This window comes from Eupeodes corollae, chromosome X, assembly GCF_945859685.1.
Source record: "Eupeodes corollae chromosome X, idEupCoro1.1, whole genome shotgun sequence".
NCBI lineage: Eukaryota > Metazoa > Arthropoda > Insecta > Diptera > Syrphidae > Eupeodes > Eupeodes corollae.
Genome location: NC_079150.1, coordinates 411,496 through 431,869, shown reverse-complemented (window position 1 = coordinate 431,869; position 20,374 = coordinate 411,496). Strand labels below are relative to the sequence as shown.

At 31.2% G+C, this 20,374-nt stretch overlaps 1 long non-coding RNA gene across 1 annotated transcript in view; it reads right to left on the bottom strand.

Annotated features, from left to right (window-relative positions):
• The window catches only part of LOC129953361 (uncharacterized), a 64,831-nt gene that overhangs the window by 24,419 nt on the left and 20,038 nt on the right, over positions 1-20,374 (bottom strand). Inside the window, exons 2-4 of the long non-coding RNA XR_008782506.1 lie at positions 2,912-3,548; positions 2,778-2,848; positions 2,425-2,667 (exon numbers count right to left, since the gene is read on the bottom strand). This is a non-coding gene — a long non-coding RNA (uncharacterized LOC129953361). The remainder of the gene's footprint in view (positions 1-2,424; positions 2,668-2,777; positions 2,849-2,911; positions 3,549-20,374) is intronic.

Genomic DNA, 20,374 nt, shown 5'->3' with positions numbered 1-20,374 from the left:
TTTCTTACACAGGAGTGGATAACTTCGGGCCGCTCTACGTTAAATCGACAGGCGTGTTGGAAAAAGATGGGCTATGCAATTAACATGCAATTCACATAGAGATAGTTTACAGTCTTTCTAGTGATACAAAATATTTATTTCAAGACGATGTATGCCTAAAGAAATGTATTTATACAACGGCTACAGCAAGCCTTAAATGAGTTGAACGAACACGTATTAGCCAAAGAGTTTGAACTTGAGCTAAAGGAGGACTTTATTCCTCCAGCAAACCCCAATATAGGTGGGTGCTGGGAGCTCATGGTAAGATCTGTAAGAAGTAGAAATATCTCCAACCCGAAACCCCACTGACGAGCTATTGATAAGCATGATGACAGAAATTGAAAGCATCGTGAATTTATGACCTTTAAGCTACGTACCCATTGGTTGGCTATACAAATCAAGAAAATTTTTGTCAATCTCTTGTAGATGAGCAGCCAAACTAAAACGTAAGAATATATAATTGTATTTGAATTGATTTTATATAATTTTAACTATTTTTCAGGAAATTAAAGTTGTTTTTTCTTTAAATATAAATTTGACTACTTTAATTTTTTTTTGAATTTTGAAATAAATTTCATAAAGTTGGTTTTGAGTCAACAATATGTATGATGGTACAATTTTTGAATTTTAGTAAAAAGTTTGGATATTTTTTTTCATTCAAAAAGTAAAGTTTGACATTTTTGGCACCAAATATTATTGAGACAGTATAAGAGGTTGTGCAGAGAAAACTATTGTAAACGGTTCATTAATTCTTGAGAAAATTGAAAAATAAAATAATGGTTCACTTTTGAGAAAATTCAAATTTTTGCCTAACAAATTTTGATTGGGGTTGTTGTTACTTTTAGTCTTGAAGAATAATTTTAAAAACACCTAACGCAAATCTGCTCAAACCTACAATTCCAAGTTTGAATTCAATGGACCCAATGGTTTGGGAAGTAGGGACAAGGACAGAGGCATATCCACAGTATTTTTGAATTTCATGTTACCACAGTATATTTAGCCTTAGATATGAAATTGGCACTTTCTAAGTGGATAGATTTTAATATCATGAATTATTTCAATTACTTGATTGGATCATTAAAATTAATAACAAAAAGGCCTACATATTGCAAATTTCAAGCGTACCAGATGCAAATTTATTGAGTTTTATAAACAAAAAACATTTCAACGACCATTAAAACAACTTAACATCATTAATATATAATAATTTATAATAGACACTGATAGAAAAACCTCGAAAGAAAGGTGTGCTACCATTTAAAAAATAGTACAAAGCAATCAAATTAGAGTACCTGCGTTTTTACATATATTAAAATCTGATCTTTTTCTCTATATAACTTTCTTAACGATTCATTCTGGTAGTATCTTATAGGTTTAAATAATTCCCTATCGATAAATAAATCAATTAAAATTTAATTGCATCATGTGCCTTTTATTTAAATTATGCAATTTTAAAGTTTAAAATTGAAAATGTGATTGGTGTAAAATACGTGATTTTTCTAGCGGCACACATATCGATAAGATCTTGCACCAAAATAAATAATTGTGAATGATAATTTTACGAATAATCAATAGTAAAAAAGAGCTATTGATCTAAATTTTTAAATTTCAAAGTTTGTACAACAGCACAAAATCAAAATTTATCATGAAATGAGGGGTTTTCTTTTGAATGCATATATTTCCACTGTTCTGCACAGAACGAAAGATATTTATTAACGATGTTTCAAAATGAATCACGCAAGTATTTTCTTACTATTTAGTTGATAAATTTCAAATGTTAAAAATGAAAGATTCTGTAGATGGACGGATGAAATCGGGGAACCCACTTTTTTCGACTTCCTTGACATCGTAATGTCATTATCTCGATTTAAAAATGTTTTACGAATGCAATGCTTGCGATATAGTTCATTTATGTCACAAGTAAAAAGTAATGTACATCAGCACTGAACAAAATGTGTGCTCAAACATTTACTACTGTCAAGTTATCACTACATTTTGCGAAATTTAAAAAATTGAGTATGCAGTTAATTGTAGCTTTTTTCTTGTATATAAGTTGTGGAAAAAATGTGTAGCTCGACAATTTAAAAAAAGTGGTATGCAGTGCTAGGTTGATCTCAAGTTAGCACTACACGTTTTGATTTTGTTAAATCTAAGTACGCAATTAGGTGACAGTTATTTGTTGTAAATTAGTTGTGGAAAGAAAAAAAAATCCAAACATTTGTTTACTTTAATTTTTTAAAAAGGGAGTATGTTGTACTAACTTGACACCGTGAGTCCAGGCATAAAACAAGGATATTCGAAAATGTAACCATGTAATTAATTGTAGCTTTTTTTGTTTAAAATTAGTTATGGAAAGAAAAAAATACGAAATATTTTTTTACTTACATTTTTTTTAAAAAAGGGGGTATGTAGTGAGTGCGTGAAGTAAACCCCCCTTTTTTGATTCTCCTATTTTGGAAGGGTGTTCCAGTTTGTTTCACATTGTTCCAAAGGTTTTTTTTTAAAATCACCCAAAATGGGGGTCTTAGACCCGAAAACTATTTTTGACCAAGCCCTCCCTTTCTCGAAAATTGATTTTTTGAGTATTGTTCCAGGTTGTTCTGAACCTTGTTCCATATTTTTGGACACCTATGATCAAAGTTTTAAAAGATAAAGGCAAAATTTGAGAAAATTCTATCCCCCCTTTTTTCGAAATTCTAACTTTTTATATTTGTTTGGATTCTGAAAAGTGTTCTTACCATTTTTCCAAAAACTAAGAGTCGTTAAATGTATATTTTGCCAATAACATTGCGATTTCCGACGTCTGAAACTATAAACCAAAACAAAAAAACGCAGATTTATTATGCTACATTTTAGCGAATATATATTTTACCTCACTAATCTAAGTACACAATGATAGTTATGGTGATTATTATGCACGTTACACAAAACTGGTCTCTTTACTACGTGGAAACATTTTAAATAGCCTTTCAATTACCAATAACAAAACAATTACATGAGATTGCCTCCCTTAACCGTTTCCTTTACACGTGTAGTAATCATATATTCGCATGTACGATCCCCTTCCTCCCCTATGTCCTTTTCAAATCATCACATTTGTCTTCATGTTAAATTCAAGGAATTTTGATTGCCGCATTTGGTAGGTTTTATATCTTTCTTGTTTATACAGTCATTTTTTTGTACACACACACATATGTATATATGTACGTATCTCTGGCTCCAGGATAAAAGTCGGCGTTAAAATCAACAAATTCACAGCGCAAAGTGAAACAAAAGACCGTTTTGTGTAGAAGGTCTGGCAGTTAATCGCTTACTTCATTATAGGTTCTTTCTGCCCTTCATTTTGTTCAGAACGTGTGACCTCACTTTTTCCCGACATTAAGCTGCCGAAACCAACAAAACAAGAAAAAAAAACACTTTTTGACAGCATTTATTTTCCAATTTAACCTGTTGACCAGGTTTTTTCATGCGGATGAGAAGAGGTAAAACAGGACTACAAGGTTTCCATCCTGAAAATGGTGAAAAAATCGAAAACAAACATCCATTACACGGTTTTCATATGCAAAGCCGAAGTCGTATTTATTTTTGCTGATTTTTTTGCGAATACCTACATTCCACCACTTGGTGGTTTCTCTTGGCTTTATCTCCCTAAAGCACTTTAAAGGAATTAAAAAAAAAGCACTAGCTACTCTGAACAATTTTGTCCTGGTGTTTCGTTAAAAATAAAAAAAATCTAACGTGTGTATAGACACCAACCTATGCTTCATTTAAATTCATTTTTTTAAGTTTTTTTTTTTTGCACACATTGGTGGTGACACTTAGACAATTTAGTGTTTGTATCTGAGGCTAATTAGAATAGAAGGATTTAAAATCGTTTGAGGAAAAGATATAACCAATTATTGCGTTGCGAACACATTTACATATGCACACGTATATGTTTTTCTTAAATATTTTTGATGGAAGAATTTACTTTAAAACTGGGGAATATTTAAAGAGAAGAAACAGAAAAAATAGGTGGCGCAACAGTCCTTTAAGAACCTAGTGGCTTACAACTCTCAACCATTCCCGTGTGCGTGTACTGCTGTAAGGGACGAAAGGGACCCAGAGTTTTAAAACGAATACGAACGGGTTATTTAAGAAACCACTTTTCACGACAATATATCGCAAAAGGCAGTACCCGTGCAGAAAAAATCTTTAGGTTCCACAGGCAGGGATTTTTTGTTTGTTAATTAATTGTATTAATTCAATCTTAAAGATAGACACAAATTCATAAAACGAGCCTAATTAATCATAACTTATAACTAACTCACTTGTCCCATACTGATACTATGAGTTAAACTATAACAATTGTTACTAATAACTTCAATTCAAAACTCGAAAAAAAACTAATACATACCTTTTTTTACTATTTTTGCTTAAAAACTGCTTAAAATTAGGTCCTTAAAATAAAGTCCAACGCATTAACCATCACCCAACGGGTACTACAGTATTTTTAGAATACTATATTAAAAAGAGGCTGAGATGTGACCCACACTGATAACTTCCCATCCCGTCTGTCGATTTGTCTTGCTCAAAAGTGTGTCTATATGTACTCGTATCAATTTTTACCAAATTTGCGTACTATTTTTTGTAGATTTTATTTTTTGTGAAAAAACGGACTGTTGGATTTTTATATAAAATTTCTGAATGAAGCCAATATTTTTAATTTTTGAAAAGCTATTTGAATCGAAAGTAAATTTTTGCCAAGTTTTAGTATTGTTTTTTTTTTAAACTTTATTTTTTCTCAATTCGATTTTTTTAAAAATTTTATCGAATGTTGAAAACAATATTTCTTATAAGATAAAATTAGTTTGGAGCCAAATTTCAAGTTTTTGAAAAGATATTTGAGTCGAAAATCAATTTTTACCAACTTTTATAAATTTTTTTTAGGGTTTTATTTTTTGTAAAAAAAACTGTCGAATCGATTTTTCTCAACATTTTTCAGAATGTTGAAAACAATATTTCTTATAAGATAAAATAAGTTTGAAGCCTAAATTTTAAGTTTTTGATTTGAATCGATATTCAATTTTTACCAACTTTAAGTAATGTTTTTTAGATTTTTATTTTTTATAAAAAAAAACAATTCGATTTTTCTCAAAATTTTATCAGATGTCAAAAACATTATTCTTCATTGCACAAAATTGTTTTGGAGATGAAATCATATTTAAGTCGCAAAATTTTGGAGGTGACAAATTTTTTTTTTCAGTTTTTTTGATTTATAAAAAAACCGTTAAATGGATTTTTTTAAAAAATATAATTCTTTGATATCACGTTACAGTATATTATATAAAATTTAATTCAAGTTTCTAGCGTTTTTGGTTCGTAAGATATTTAGGGTTAACCAAAATTGTAACCCTTTTTTTTCAAACTGCTATGGTAAAAAAAAACACCCACGCAATTTTCTTGAGAGCCCCTTTTGCGTCTTTCTGTCTTTTTATCTGTATAACAAAATTTATTTGAAATCGATATCTCTTCTGGTTCTTGAGCTAAAGACAACGAAAAAAACGTCGCGAACGTACAGAACGCACAGACATCTTTCTAAAAATCTTGTATTTCGACTCTAGGGACCTTGAAACGTCGAGAAATGTCAAAATATTCAATTTGACAAATCGGACCCATTACAATAACTTCATATGGGAATAACTTTTAAATAAAAAAATAACAGTTTTGACACAATTTTCCTCAATCGTGTTGATGAAAAACTTCGCAAAGTTCTCTCAAAAAAATGATTTCGTGTATTTTTTAGGGAGTTTGGTTTGTTTTTCTGATCTAATGAAAAACAACTAAAATTGAGCAAGGACATTACACATGTATTTGAAATTATAGCAAAATTACAGTTCCTTTTACATTATTTGACCAAATTCTTCTTGAGATCGTCTACGTTATGACACATTATGCATATGTTTTGTGATTTGAAGCACATGTTGGTGGATGAGAGATCCCCAAAAAAAAAATCACAAATAAAATTTACCAATTTTGATTTACTTTATACGAACTCAAGTTTCCTTTTGAAAAACGTTTTTACTTCAATGCACAGTTTTGAAGCTCTGGAAATTAAGGTGAAATTATTTTAGTTCAGTTTAACAAAAGTCATGGCTAATGTATCGCCCGGAATCGTGGGCGCATTAGAGAAGATAGCCTTTGGCCCCGCCGAATAACATGATGGTCAATCTGGTTGCCGGTAGGTTGGCCTGGGGAACTCCAAGTTTGTTTGTGGAGGCACTCGTTGATGAACATATAGCTAAAGACTTGTTGCCTCAGTCTGGCTCCAGTGATGAAGCCGCATCCAAACAGGCGTTACTGGTTTTTTAGGTAGAATTCAAAATAATAAATATCGCTGTTTTTTATCCTCGTTTTGTCCGGCCCATTCCATCGCATTTTCTGGATAGCCTTCTCATGTTATACGGCTGCTTGTGGTCTGTTAAGGGACCTAAAATTCCACAACCATATCCAAAGTTCGTTATAAGGAAATCGCTTTCGTGGGTTATCAACATTAAATCCCTCCATAATGGAGGCTTGTTGGTGCTTCGAAACTAGTTTTTCTTTACGTGGTCCAGGTCCTTTATTTAAACTCCAAAAGCAAGAGGCGGTATATATGTCATAGTAGATAGTCATGCTTATCCACATTTAAACGATATCGAAATCCTTCTAAAACTTCCATATATTTAACTAAGATTATTTCGAAAACACAATTTAATAAACTCGAAATTGTAACTACCTACAAGAATAAATAATAAACTTATAAATCAAATAGGATCTTAATGTAATCGGTCCAATATATCGAATTGAAAACTTTGATATTTATCGATATTTCCTGTGAGTGCGCGGTTTACGTATCTGTATATCAAGATCCGTAGATGTATTGAGTTTAAATAATTTATGTTACAGATAATATCATTGGAAGATGCAGAAGGAACTTTTAACAAAAATTGAGTGGGTGGTTTTTTTTAGTCTAGCAATAAAAAAAGTTCATTCCAAATATCTCACGAACCAAAAATGCTAGTGACTTCAATTAAATGATTTGTTATAAAATGTGAATGGATTACAATTTAGTTTAATCGTGTAAAGATTTGATAAAAAAAATATTGAATGGATTTTTTTAATTATACTTATTTAGTAGCACTAGCGCTATTGGATCCTGAAATAATTTGGGTCAACAAGGACTTAAGAATAAGGTTGTTTTACACATATTTTACTTGCCTTCGCCTATATAAAAGAACCAGTTAACCAGTTAAAGAAACGGGCCAGAAAGAGCATATGTATTTTCTATTAGAATCACTTGCTCAACGTATACAAATTATACCTATATAGGTATTACGTACAAACTCAACAACTACTGCTTACGTGACACTTTAATACTAAAATCCAACACGCACAAGAGCCTGACTGTAAACAACACATGAATAGCAATTTCTTGTACCTGTTCGTATGCTTGTTTTTTTAAAGACTTTAACGAACAAAATAAGCTAAACGTAATAACTCCATGTTTGCGCTGAAAACTTGTTGGAAAGAAGGGATGTGATTGGATTGTAGTAGGTCCTTTTACCTACCAATAACATTCCTTCATTATTATCATAAACACGTTTTTATCGATCTATCTGCATAAATCTGAGCACGCCAAAAAACTATTCTTTATCCGTTTTAGACACCTACCTAACTACGCAACCAATACGCGATCGCTTTACAATTTTAACATACATGTTCTTCCTCTTTCATATCTTTAGATAATTTATTTTCCATCCTGGTTCCTCTAATATGAAATTAAAATTAAGCTATCCAAAGGAAAAATCTTTGAACGAATTAGTTGAATACACAAACAATTGTTTTCGTTAAGTATGCTTACAAGTATTTTTCTTTTTCGGGATGAGTTGTCCTAGGATGAGTTGTCTCTTAAGATGAAACTAGCTTACCGACAAAAAATGTTGTGTATTCGATAAGTTCATTCAAATACACAAACCATTTCCCTTAACAAAATATTTTCCGAGTATTGCATATTTGTATTATAATACAAAGTTAAGTTTTTTCAACAAATTATTAATTAATATTCAATAGAAGTCAATTTGCATAGTCTACGGAAAATTCTCTTTGTTAAAATTAGTTCCGTATGAGAGCCGAAAAAAGGAGACATCCTAAGGAAATAATATATATGATAATGATTCGTCCAGACTAAATTTCTATTTAATCACTAAAAAACTGCATAACAAAAATGATTTCAAGAAAAAAATTGAAAAGTTGTATGACTTCAAAAATTAATTTAAATAAAATCGGTCTAACGAATTCCAAAAAAAAAAATTGAAAAATGTGGGTTTTTGACAAATAAAATGGCATTTATATCTTTGAATACAAACTTATTTTACAGGTATATTTTTTAATCTTATGTATCTTTGCATAAAGGAGCAAGTTCGTGAGATCCAGTCGTGCATTTTATTTTATAAGTGAAACAAATTAATAGAAACAAAAAAAAATCACATTGCATTTTTTTTAACTTTACATGAAGTTTCTTCATTAAAAAAAAAAGTTTTAACTTTACGTTAATATTTTAAATGCAAATCTTGTGAACTTCATGAAGTTCTCTATACTTTAAGATGATCTTTAAATAATTACAAAATAACGGTTGAAAAGAATATATCTATGTATCATCAAACATATACATGCAGAAATACATATGTACTTGAATAGATAAATCAGCAACAAAGTCTATGAACAAAAACATCACAGGTACATAGGGGCTTTTTGAAAGTAAATAGACATGGTTTTTATAAATTCTAAAATTATTATTATAAGTAACATTCCTTAGGTTGGACACGTATACCATGAGATCTAGATTTTCTAATCGACTTTATTCAATTCTCAATATTTGAGGATTATCACCCTGCTTTTGTATTGAATATAGTTTAAGTCCTGGCTGTATATACATATGTATGTACCTAACCTACCAAAATTTAACCCCAAGAATTCTATTCAAATCCACACCTACGCATGTACTCTTATGATTTTTTACAAACTTAAATCACCAAACAATATTTCATGTAGAAAAAAGATTTTTTTTTAGAGATAAGCACGAAAGGCAGGAGCCTTAAGTGCTCGCTTTCACACACAGCCAAACACAGCCCATTTTTATCTTAAATTGTGAAGCCCTAGAATAAGTATATACCTGAAAAATACATTTCATAAAGTTTATAGGTAGACAACATATAATTTAAATTTAGCTGCAAAAAAATAAATTGACAAAAATAAACTCTCACAAACAGCTACCTACCCACAGATAAAGAAAACCCAGAATTTTTGTTTACCCCAAAAAAATATGAGAATGAAAACATACATAAGGAAGACGGATCCAAATGAATATCATTTGCCCTTTCTTTTAGCAATACCATGAAAACTTTTTCTGCTAACATTAAAAAATTAAATAGGTATTGGAGGAACGTACCTTCTTTGGCAAGGAGAAAACTATATCTATAGAGGAAATACACATAGAAGGTATAAGTTTTTTATTTATTCAATATAAACTTCCTCAACTGGCACTGTACCCAAAGCTTAGAGAAGTGGATTTTAAGGATTTAATATAAGAATAAAAACCCCCGTTTCGATATAACATATAATATCATGTGTCTTTATGTACATCGCCATCATCCAAGTGCAAAAAGCCCGCAAGGCCATCATGTACTCGTACTGTACACAATGCTTGTAAGGACTAAAAAACCTCTTCTCTCTTGCATGTAAAAAAATCCCAGAGTCTAGTCCACTTACATTTGTATTTCCTTATCTTGCTCTCCGGCTTCGCATTTCTTTGTCCCTCAAAGGTTCTACCATCGTGCTAGAATGTAATTATACAGAGAAAGTAAAAAAGAAAGAAAAAAACAGCTAGAAAATCATTAAAAAAAAGGATATGTACACAGTTATACATATCGAAACGTCTGTTTCATATTATTTTTTTTATCGTGTTCATTGTCCGTCGCTAACGTCCCTGAGATCCAAACTTTTCAAGCCAACCAGCCGCTGCTGAGGCTGACTTCTTCTGTTCTGCTAGCACAGTAGTAAGATGAAACAGAGAATAACGGTAAAAGGTATCGAAACAGAAAAGGAATGTCTTCACAACACAACCACCTTCCGTATCACTTGGATGGGATATACATAAGTAGGTACATAGAAAAGCTTTAGCGTTCAGTAGCACTGCAAGAGAAAAGCAGATTGAATTCTTGCGCGGACAGGCAAATAGAAATGGCTCTGCTGCTCCTCCACTGTACTGTGACGACCATTATAAAAAGTCCATCCCAACTTTTACTATGCGCTTGTACATTGCTCAAGTATTTTCTTATTTTTTATTTTATATAAAAGCCCTAGTTATAACATATTTTACCATAAATGGTTATGAATTCATTAGAAAGCTATTTTTACCTATCATGGAATTCTTTAAAATAGAAGTGCTCAAATCGCTAACCACTTGCGCGATATTCAACGATTTAATCTAAGACAAATATATAAGACACTAACACACCAACGAGCTAAGGTCACATTTCCCTAGATTTTGGTTTTGTCCGCTTTCTCATTTCTTTTTATTCGAACTTTCACTTGAAGATGAATTGCAAGGGATTCTTTTCTCGTACCTCATTTTTAATTGTAATCCTACTTTGTTGGACGTTCGTTCTGTCGTCCTTGTTGGAACAAAGATGTGTGGGGGGCATGTATAATATGATGGTTGAAGGAGCAAGAGTGTTGATAAAATTATATTTCCAACAATTATCATATCCTATATGTACATATTTATGTATGTCTATGTTTTTGTACCTATACATATTTACACAGTTGAAAATTGGATTTTGGTAAAGAAAAGATTATGTCTCCGTACGTATTCCATGGAACGAATAAGGAGAAAAAAACACCCACTTTTAACCCTTTACATGTCTGCTTGTGAGATTATAAGGCCAGGCAATGATGATAAAAACTGTTTTAATAAAATAACGAAATACTGCAGCTAGAATTGGAAATTTTAAGGTGGAACAATAAAGAATAATATATGACAATGTAGGATATCTCTACACGGGTTAGCTTATTTAAGTAAATTTTATACGGACAAAATATCACTCATACGCCCCAGGGATTTTTTAAAAGAAATTGAAGCAAGTTGCTTAGAAAATTTGTATGTATTGACTAAGGATTTTTTTATAAAATCTCTATATGAATTACCTTTGTTAAAATCTATTTAGGAAATTCAGGCTCCAATAGCTACCCCTTAAAATCGATTATAATCAAGTCAAATTTTTCTATACAAATTTCTCTTCATGAGTTCTTTTAAGAGTGCAGCTATTCAGCATAATAAAGTCACCATATCGTTGACACAAACAAGTTAATAAGACAATTATATTCCATATCAATGATGGATGCAAGTGTATGCCTGGTTTCGGATTATTTTGACTCAAAAAGTCTAAGAACCTCACATTTATTACTAATAAATTCCTAAATAAGTTTTAAGATATTATTTACGATTCTTTGGTCAAAATCATTTTGAATTATGGATTGTGGAACTCAAAGTCTTAGAGTAAAAATTAGCAGCGAGCGCGGATCTTGTAGGGCATTTTGTTGTACGACTTGAAACTCGTGGAAGACGCGGACCGCTCTTGCGGAAGACGTTTAAAAAGTCACGTGCTTCATAAACTTGCAAATTATTCTGTAGCTAAAAAGTCTAAAAGTTTAAAAATTAAAAAAAAATAAAGAAACAACTTATTAACGACGATACCTAAACAAATTTGGTAAAACCCTAGAAATCGAAATCTTTTCGTGTAAAAATAATATATTAACCCACGTGTTGACCTTATTGGTTAAAGTTTAATCATTTCGTAAAAAAAAAAAACAAAAAACCTTTCGGTTTTTTTAATTTTACGTTAAATCCCAAACATAAATAAAAAGGTATTATAAAAAAAGAGTACTAAAATCTGGGGTATAGAAATAGAAAAACCCCCGTGCACTTTACCAATGCAAATACAATAAAATCGAATTTCTAGAATTTGAAAAACAAAATTAGTGACGTCACCATTTAAAACGTCCATTTTTAACCTGTGTGCTCATCTTAATAACTCCCGGATTATATCGATAGGAAATCAGACCAGCCACTCCTGCTATAGTCCTTTGAAAGATGATCATCTCAACTCGTAAAAAAAATATCATCATCCTTTCTGCAGCGGTTTTATTTTATTATTTTTTTTTGTGTATTTTTCTTCGTATAGATTTTATATATTATTGTTTTAATGTCATTTATATTTAATGTTAAAACAAAAATAAAAGAAAATTGATTATTAAGTGAAATTAATATATGTTCTAAATAAAAACAAAACAATCAAATATCGTTCATAATTAATTTCTTTTCAAATAAAAAAAAAACAGGTGTAAATTAAGGATAACCTGCCCTCAATTCCATGCAATAATCTTCATATGCAGGGTCTGGCAAAAAACCCTAAAATCATCCCGTATTTTTAGACGTTTATATTTAAAGCTATTTACAGATAAAATGGTATTGTGGGTATAGATAGTCGCTTTTAGTAACCATAATAGCGTGGCCCTTATGAGACAGTTTGGTGTGCAGTTGCTGAATTTGGTGTGTTAGGTCACTATTTTTTCGAAGAAAATGGACAAAAAGTTAAAGTTACAGTTAATGCGGATCGCTACAGTTAAATGATTGAGACCTTCCTCCAACCAAACTCAAATCAGTTTCCTAGGTTCCAATTTAAGAAATTCAATACAATTTTTCTGTTAAATTGTTTATTTATTTGTCATTGCCTTTTAAGCTATCAAGTTAAAATAAAGTAAAAGAAAACAATTATTTATGTACTCGTATTTCAAAATAATTATGTAAGCTAGGATAGATATCCGAAATGAATAAAACATATTTAGAAATCTATCTCTATCCATCTTATCCTAAATTCTGAAACAATTTCTAATAATTTTTTTTTTTTAATAAAATTTTATCATAGCTATAGTATATCTCTTTCGAATAAAACTTCTCTTAGTAAAAAAATGATGTAGTGTAAGTTATGCTGTTAGGTAATTAGGTGATAAGAGAGCGAAACCCGCTAAATGTCAAATTGAAGTTACCGTTTTACTACTTTGGTTTGTTTTGATTATTCTTTTTCTTATTTTATTTTCTAGGAAGATTTGTTTCTTTAATTTTCTATGAATATTCCTTTTTTTTTTAATAACAATGAAGATTATCGTTTAATTTTTGTTAATAGTATGTAAGGTTTATTTTTAATTTAATAAACATCTTGAATATATGAACATTTAAATGAAGAGTTATCATTTTATAGATGTTTGGATTTATTATGTTTTCATTTTCGTTCTTCTTTAAGATGATTATAATTGAAATGCATTAATTCATTTAAAGAATTTTTAGTATTGGATTTGACAACTTTAAATCGAGATGGCCGCGATATTGTACGGAATTTTGTTCTTGTAATGTATATTTTTTTTTTCTGTAGTTCGTTTTTAAAGTCAGGGGTTATCACAACAAGATTTAAGGACGTGATAACTACGGATGTACCTCACCATTTCGGTGTAAGAATGTGGGTGCGTAATTCCTCTGAGTACAAAAACAACAAAACTCCTTCACTCGATACAAATCAGGACTCAAAATTCATAAGCATATGGAACAAATCAGGCCTCGCTATTATAAAATGAATAGGCATGAAAATGCGTAACGACCATCTAGACCTAACAACAGCAAAGATGGCAGGCTACTCTGTGCACATGCAAGCATGCAGTTGTGGTCCAGACACCCTTAGTCCTTGCTGCCAATATGAGTTGAATACACCTGTAAGCATTTTTGTCGTTCTGGGGGGTTTATAGGGATTTGGGTTTCTTAGCAGATGTATATTAATGAGGATATAATTTGAGATGACGTTGGATTTTTCCAACACAATTTAAAATTATCTCAAGAATAAAAGCCTCCTATTTTAGAATAGTTTTAAATTCGTTACAACAAAAATGTATCAATGTTATAAGGTAAAAAAGTATATGAAGAAGAGAAGGGACTTGAATACGAAATTAAAAAAATGACAGGTAACTACCTATATTAATTTATTAATTAAGCAGATCATGAATGCGAAGTAGTGCATCTTTTAAAAAGCTTGAGCCAATAGAAGCAGCAGATAACAACGTAGAAGAAGAAGAACATGGGTGGTCAGCTTGTCAAAGCTTTTTAAATCCAAAAATCTTCCCATAGCTTCTAAGCTGCTGTTGCACGGGACGATGGTTTTGCCAATACTTACATATATGTAGATCCGAAACCTGCGTGTTTAATAAGAGGCACTTTGGCCAAGCGCGTTCCAGAGGAAGGTATTGGAGAATTGTTGGCCCCTTATGTGAGGAACAACGATTCAGGAAGAAAAACTACCAAATAAATTACGTGGTGCAACAGTTCGTTGAGAACTAGTTCCTCCAAGAGAAATTCTTGTCATAAATAGTGCTTTCTCAATTTAGACTTTCGGAACATCCAAACTATAGGTCACCTCTATTTCTAAAATGACTCGCACACAAGAATGGTTGAGAGTTGTAAGTCGCTGTGCTCTACTTCTCGACGGACTGTTGTGCCACCCTATTTATTTATTTTATTTTATTATCTACAAAATAAAATTTATTTGAAGTCGATACTTTTGCTTGTTCTTAAGACATGGATGAAGAAAAAGGGCATCCCGAACGTACAAAAACACACTCACATATTTCTAAATACCTTTCTAGGCACCTTGAAACGTCGATATAATGTTCGACAATCGGACAATAACTTTCTATGAGAAGCAAAAAAACTATTATCTATCCATCACGATCACGCAAGGTGTCGAAATTTTCTCTCCGTCCGGAAAAGTCGTAGACAAGAATATTGAACAATTGACACAATGGTCAGTTTGTGTAGCGCTAATGCCCAGGAATAAAATTATTTTTCTTAGGTATAGGCAATGAACACAAATGATTTATAAAAATCAACGTGCAAGGTGAATATTAACATTTTTAATAAAATAAAAAAACAGTACCTACACACACACCATTTCTATATAAAGTAGATAATATCAAAAAATGAATGATAGAAACATTTAATTAAGTTTAAAATATTCAAGCCAATTTCAGGCACTGCCTGATTCCGCAAATTTTATAAAGGAATGTCCACTTTCCCAAAAAAATAAAATAAAAAACACAACCCACTAAGTATGACATAAAAAAACTCTATCAACATTACCTTCAGAAAAACACCAAAAGAAAAATAAACCCAAAAAGGTCATAAAGGCTACTTAAGTGGTGTAAAATTACCACATGCGAATGACAGATTGCTACGTTTACAACGTCCTCACGTCGCACACACCATAAATTTAAATGTAAATTACAGTTACACACAGCCAACAGCATGGTTAAGTGAAATCACACAAGCAAAACTTGACCTCCGCTTCATACATCTTCTGTAATTTAGGACCTTGTTTTATGCAATGCAAAGAATGAATTAGAAAAAAAAATAATAGAAGGTAATTTTTAGTCCATTTGCTTGAAATCCATTACAATCCGTTGGCGGTTTTTTCTCAAACCACGCATTCTTTCCGATTCATTATTTTATGGAAGGTCGACCTACAACATGTATCACCATCTCTCGAATGGCTCGCATCTGCAGCCTCCCAAACGGATCCTTGACAAGGGTGTAACAGTGTATAACGACAGCCAATTTGGCTGAAGAAAAAAAGTGTAGAAAAGAATTGGAAAGCCCTCGCAAACTTAGTTACAATATGGGGAAAATGAAAAAGTAGAAAATTTTGTGTTTTGTGTTTACCCTTTTTATTTACAAATAAGTTAATCTCCAGGAGACTTTTTTAAGTAAAAAAACATGAACAGCTAACTCTAGGCAACAGGATCCGAATTACATTATTGATGATAACTTCTTCATCGTCATACATCGTTATTGTCTTTTAAAGCTGGTGCTACTGGACAGTCTTAGAAACTAAGGTGAATGAAATGAAATGTAATGTAGGTTTTGTTATTTTATCTCATTATTTATTTGTTTAAAGAAACCACATCAGGAGGTCATTGTCATCTTTGGAATTTTAGATGGGTTAGCATCTAATAAATGTTATATTGCTAATTAGTTAAATTAAAGAAAGCATTTATTATTTTCGTTGTTATTATTTTATTGTTATATAATACCAACACACAAGCAATTATAATAATTAAGGACAGTGCGACCAATTCGAAAAATAGGATCACATTAAAAAGAAGATACCTATGAACATTGGCTTCGAATATCTGATGAATGAGATATATATGGCTGAAAAACGAATCCCTTCTCTAAACAATAAGTCTTAAATCGAGTCAAGGGTATAAGTGATCATTTCTTAGATGAAAGTACTTCCGCATCGTGGGAGAAACCCTTAACACTTAGCTGTGTTAATGGAAATGTAAAATATGTGATCACTACACAAAATAAGGTCTGTGAAGCACATACCTTAAATTGAAAGCTGTTCAGCATCCTAACACATCGATAGTCGCATTGGGGGAGAGTAACGTCTTAGACAGCATTGAGGATTCTCCGTTTTTAAGGGACTGTCTTGAAAAATGCTGTTTTTTATCTCCTCCTTTTTTATTTACCTCCTCTGAACAATTAAAGGCTATCAGATTTGTGAATTTCACGTTTTCTTAACAACTGCATATTGTGTCAGAAAATTGGCTTCATTATTTAGCTTTCGAAAGAAATGTCATTAAGGACGAGCGTAAAGTATCTACATTGTAACATTTTTTGTTTGATACCAAAATTTTTTGTGAGATGAACAAAATTTGAAGTCGTTCTCTTCTTTTGTTCTCATCATATTTAAATCGAAAACCTTTTCTTATAAGTTTTCTCTTGTTCTTGGAACTTTCAGTTAGCAACAATAATTTGCATAGTTATGATAAAATAAGATTGATTTCAAAATCTGTTTTTGTTAACTAAATTTTTAATAGATTTTAATTGTTATAAAAAAACTGGAAGTTGGATTCTTATAAAAAATGTACAGACTGTTAAAAATAATATCTTTTTATAAGATGAAGTAAATATCTTTTATTCGAGTCGAAAATCAATTCTTACCAACCTTTAGTATTTTTTTTATTTTTATTTATTTCGAGGTGACATTTATATATATTTTCACTTTTTTTGATTTGTAAAAAGAGAACCTAATGTTTTTAATTCGAATATATGTGTATGTGTATATATTTATAATTTTAATCCATATTGTTAGGCGAACATATCGCTTCAGGCCTATCAAGAATCCAATCTAATCGGATGATCGCACATATTTGGGTATGGTTTAATTCAAGATTTCTTTCTTTATAATGTCGCGGCGATGAAAGAAAAATATCGAAAATTATGCTTGTGTGTATGTAAATTTAATCAGACATTTCTAATAAACTTAATAACATCCATATAGTTTTAGGTAACTGTATCATAGATCTATGGATATGGGCTTAATTATATCTGGCTTTTCATTCTTGAAACACGATTTAACATCAATAGGTTATTAATTTAATGCATTTCGCAATTTACATAATGTTATCAATTAATGAAAACGCAATGTAATTACCAAAAGAAATTAAGCCCTGAAGCAACTGGTTGAAACCCTTAAACATTTATTTGCATTCTTTTCATTCCAATATATCGTTTTAAGTTCCCACGTTCTCCCTTAAAGAGGTTTTGGGGATACTCTTTTCAATTGAGTTTCATTTAAGTGTTAAAAAAAGTCCACAGTAGATTGTATTCTTGTGTTTTATATATTCCCTTTTGAAAAAAAGCAAATCCCACATTGTTCTAGCAAAATAATGTGTTGCTCTTCTCACATAACCACGAATGTACACATAAAACGGACAAAAAACCACATGATCCCAATAAAGTCCAGAGGAGATTTACACAAAAAAACCATCAACATCGTGTTAAAAAATAACAACGCAGACCTTCCCGAATGGAAAAGCGTGTACGAAATATAACCAACACATCCCTTGGTTCAAAATTAAGTGAAATACATTTTGATTCGGCTTCCTATGCATCAAGGGAGAGTCGTTTGTTGAACGCTAAGTCGGTTGAATGTGGATGAGACCAATTTTAATTTTTTTCTAAAAAAAACCTGACCACTGGGTGAATTTGCCTACAGCTCAAGAGAAAAAAATACGAGCCACTGATAATAAATTTGATTTCAAACATAACGTACAAGGATTTGCAGTAACGCACCCTTGGGAAAAATTAGCAAACAAAATGGACCTTTTGGATGGATGGATCAACGTGCTTCGCGTATGCGATGTTAATCACTTTTTAGACCGAATCTGTGATACTTTGCGGCTGCTTTGCATTAAAAATCGTTAACACATTTTTTTGCTATGGCTATTCACTCTAAGGAAAGTTTTTGCGGATGGAATGAGGTTTTAATTTTATTATCTCTGTCGATAAAATAATGACATCATCCATATAAATTGTAGAGAAATTGAAAACATCTAAGCGCTTTTAAGTAATCATTAAAAAATTTAAATTATTTTTAAGCATTGATCTGCGTGTGTGAACGTGAAATAATGGTGTGACTTGTGAATCAATTTTCTTCTAATAGAAGGTGATTAATTGTTTATTTTTTTTTAAAACAGGTAACAGGTATTTCCTTTTAATTTCACAGTTTTGTTTTATTAATTTGGGCAGAATCTTACAAAACCTAACAAACGTTAGGTTTTGTGGACAATGTGGCGACTGATTACCTTATGGCCACACTAATCAATAAAATCCATTGTTATACCCTGAATTATTGAACTTCACTAAAAGAAAAATACATAATTAAAAGGTATGATGTCTGTGGATTGTCTTGTTTTAGTTTTTTAGAGAATTGGCTTAGGCGTAATAATCTGTTTCCTGGAATGTCTTCGAGTTCTTCAAGATTATCGAAAAAGAGTGTTTTTTCAGTGTGACTAAGTGCTGGCTTAAGAATTAGACAGTGTCTCTTGCTCTTCCTCATAACTGAAGCCCTTGCACACATCATCGGTAGTTTCTTTTTAACCCAACCGGTTGTAACGGTTAGTATGCTCATGTCTAGGTGCATCAGATCAGTATAGCTCTAACTATGAGGAAATCGTCTATTGAACCTTCTGATCAATATTTTTAGTAAAAACTACTCTCTCATTTATTCCATTAATGACAATGTTTTTAAGGAAGTTTTCAGGGGGAAAACTATCCTTGAAAAGTGTACGTAAGATTCTTAAAAATTTAAATGTGATCATACGGGCTCAGATATACTTGGTATATCTTGGTTTCATGGAACCTTTATCAATTAGTTCACATGATTTCCTTAAAGGTTTGTTAAAGTTGGTTTCTAGTATTTGGAATACAAAATTCTATTAGTTTGTATCAAGGTCATTATGTCCCCATACATACTTGAACAAATTATAGGATTCAAGTAAAAAATCAAAAATCATCTAAAAAGTAAATAATTTGAATAACATTAGTTTTTTTTAATAATGACTTAATATTTCTTCATCAACTCATTAATGGTGAAAATGATGTAGCTTATTTGATTTCTTGTGTATATTTGAAATACCGAGGCGGAACTCATCACCTGCGTACATTTGATTTTATACATATTAACTTTTATAGAACTAGCTATGGTAAGAATGCAGCTTTAAGTCGAATAGATTTAAATCTAAATAAGGTGGGATTAAAATCATTGCTTAGAACCAGTGCTCTACTATCGAAAACGTCTTTATTTTATTTTTTGTTCTGTAAAAGTTAAATGTTAATTGTGTTTTGTATTTTATGCTTGTGTTAGGCTATAATTGTATTATTTTCTTACTAACAACAAACATATGCACTTACGATGAGCTTCTGTTCGTAGTTTGACGCTTGCTTAAAGTTAACTACTTTCTGAAAATTCTGAAGTGTAAACAAAATATGTTTATTTTGTCTTTATTTAAATGGACTATTCTATTTGAATTGCATATGTTGTCGATTGATTAGCAACCAAAACAGAAGCTAGCTTGGAACACAATTATTGAACTTCGAAAAGACCTATTAATTCCACCAGTTAAAAAAATGTTTTACGCAGAATAAGAATTTCTTCTAGGAAACATAATGGGCATTTTTATAGAACTCATAACTGATTCTATTAACCTTGCCTAGTGCCATTTTAAGTCCAGCTTTTTGCAGTACAAGGGACAGTTTCCACACCGCTAAAGGTGTGTGAAGAAAAGGGTGTATTGTCTCTTGCATCACCCAATAAATTTGCTCACATTCAGGTGTAATCAATTGAGCCTTTATTCAAGTGCCAAA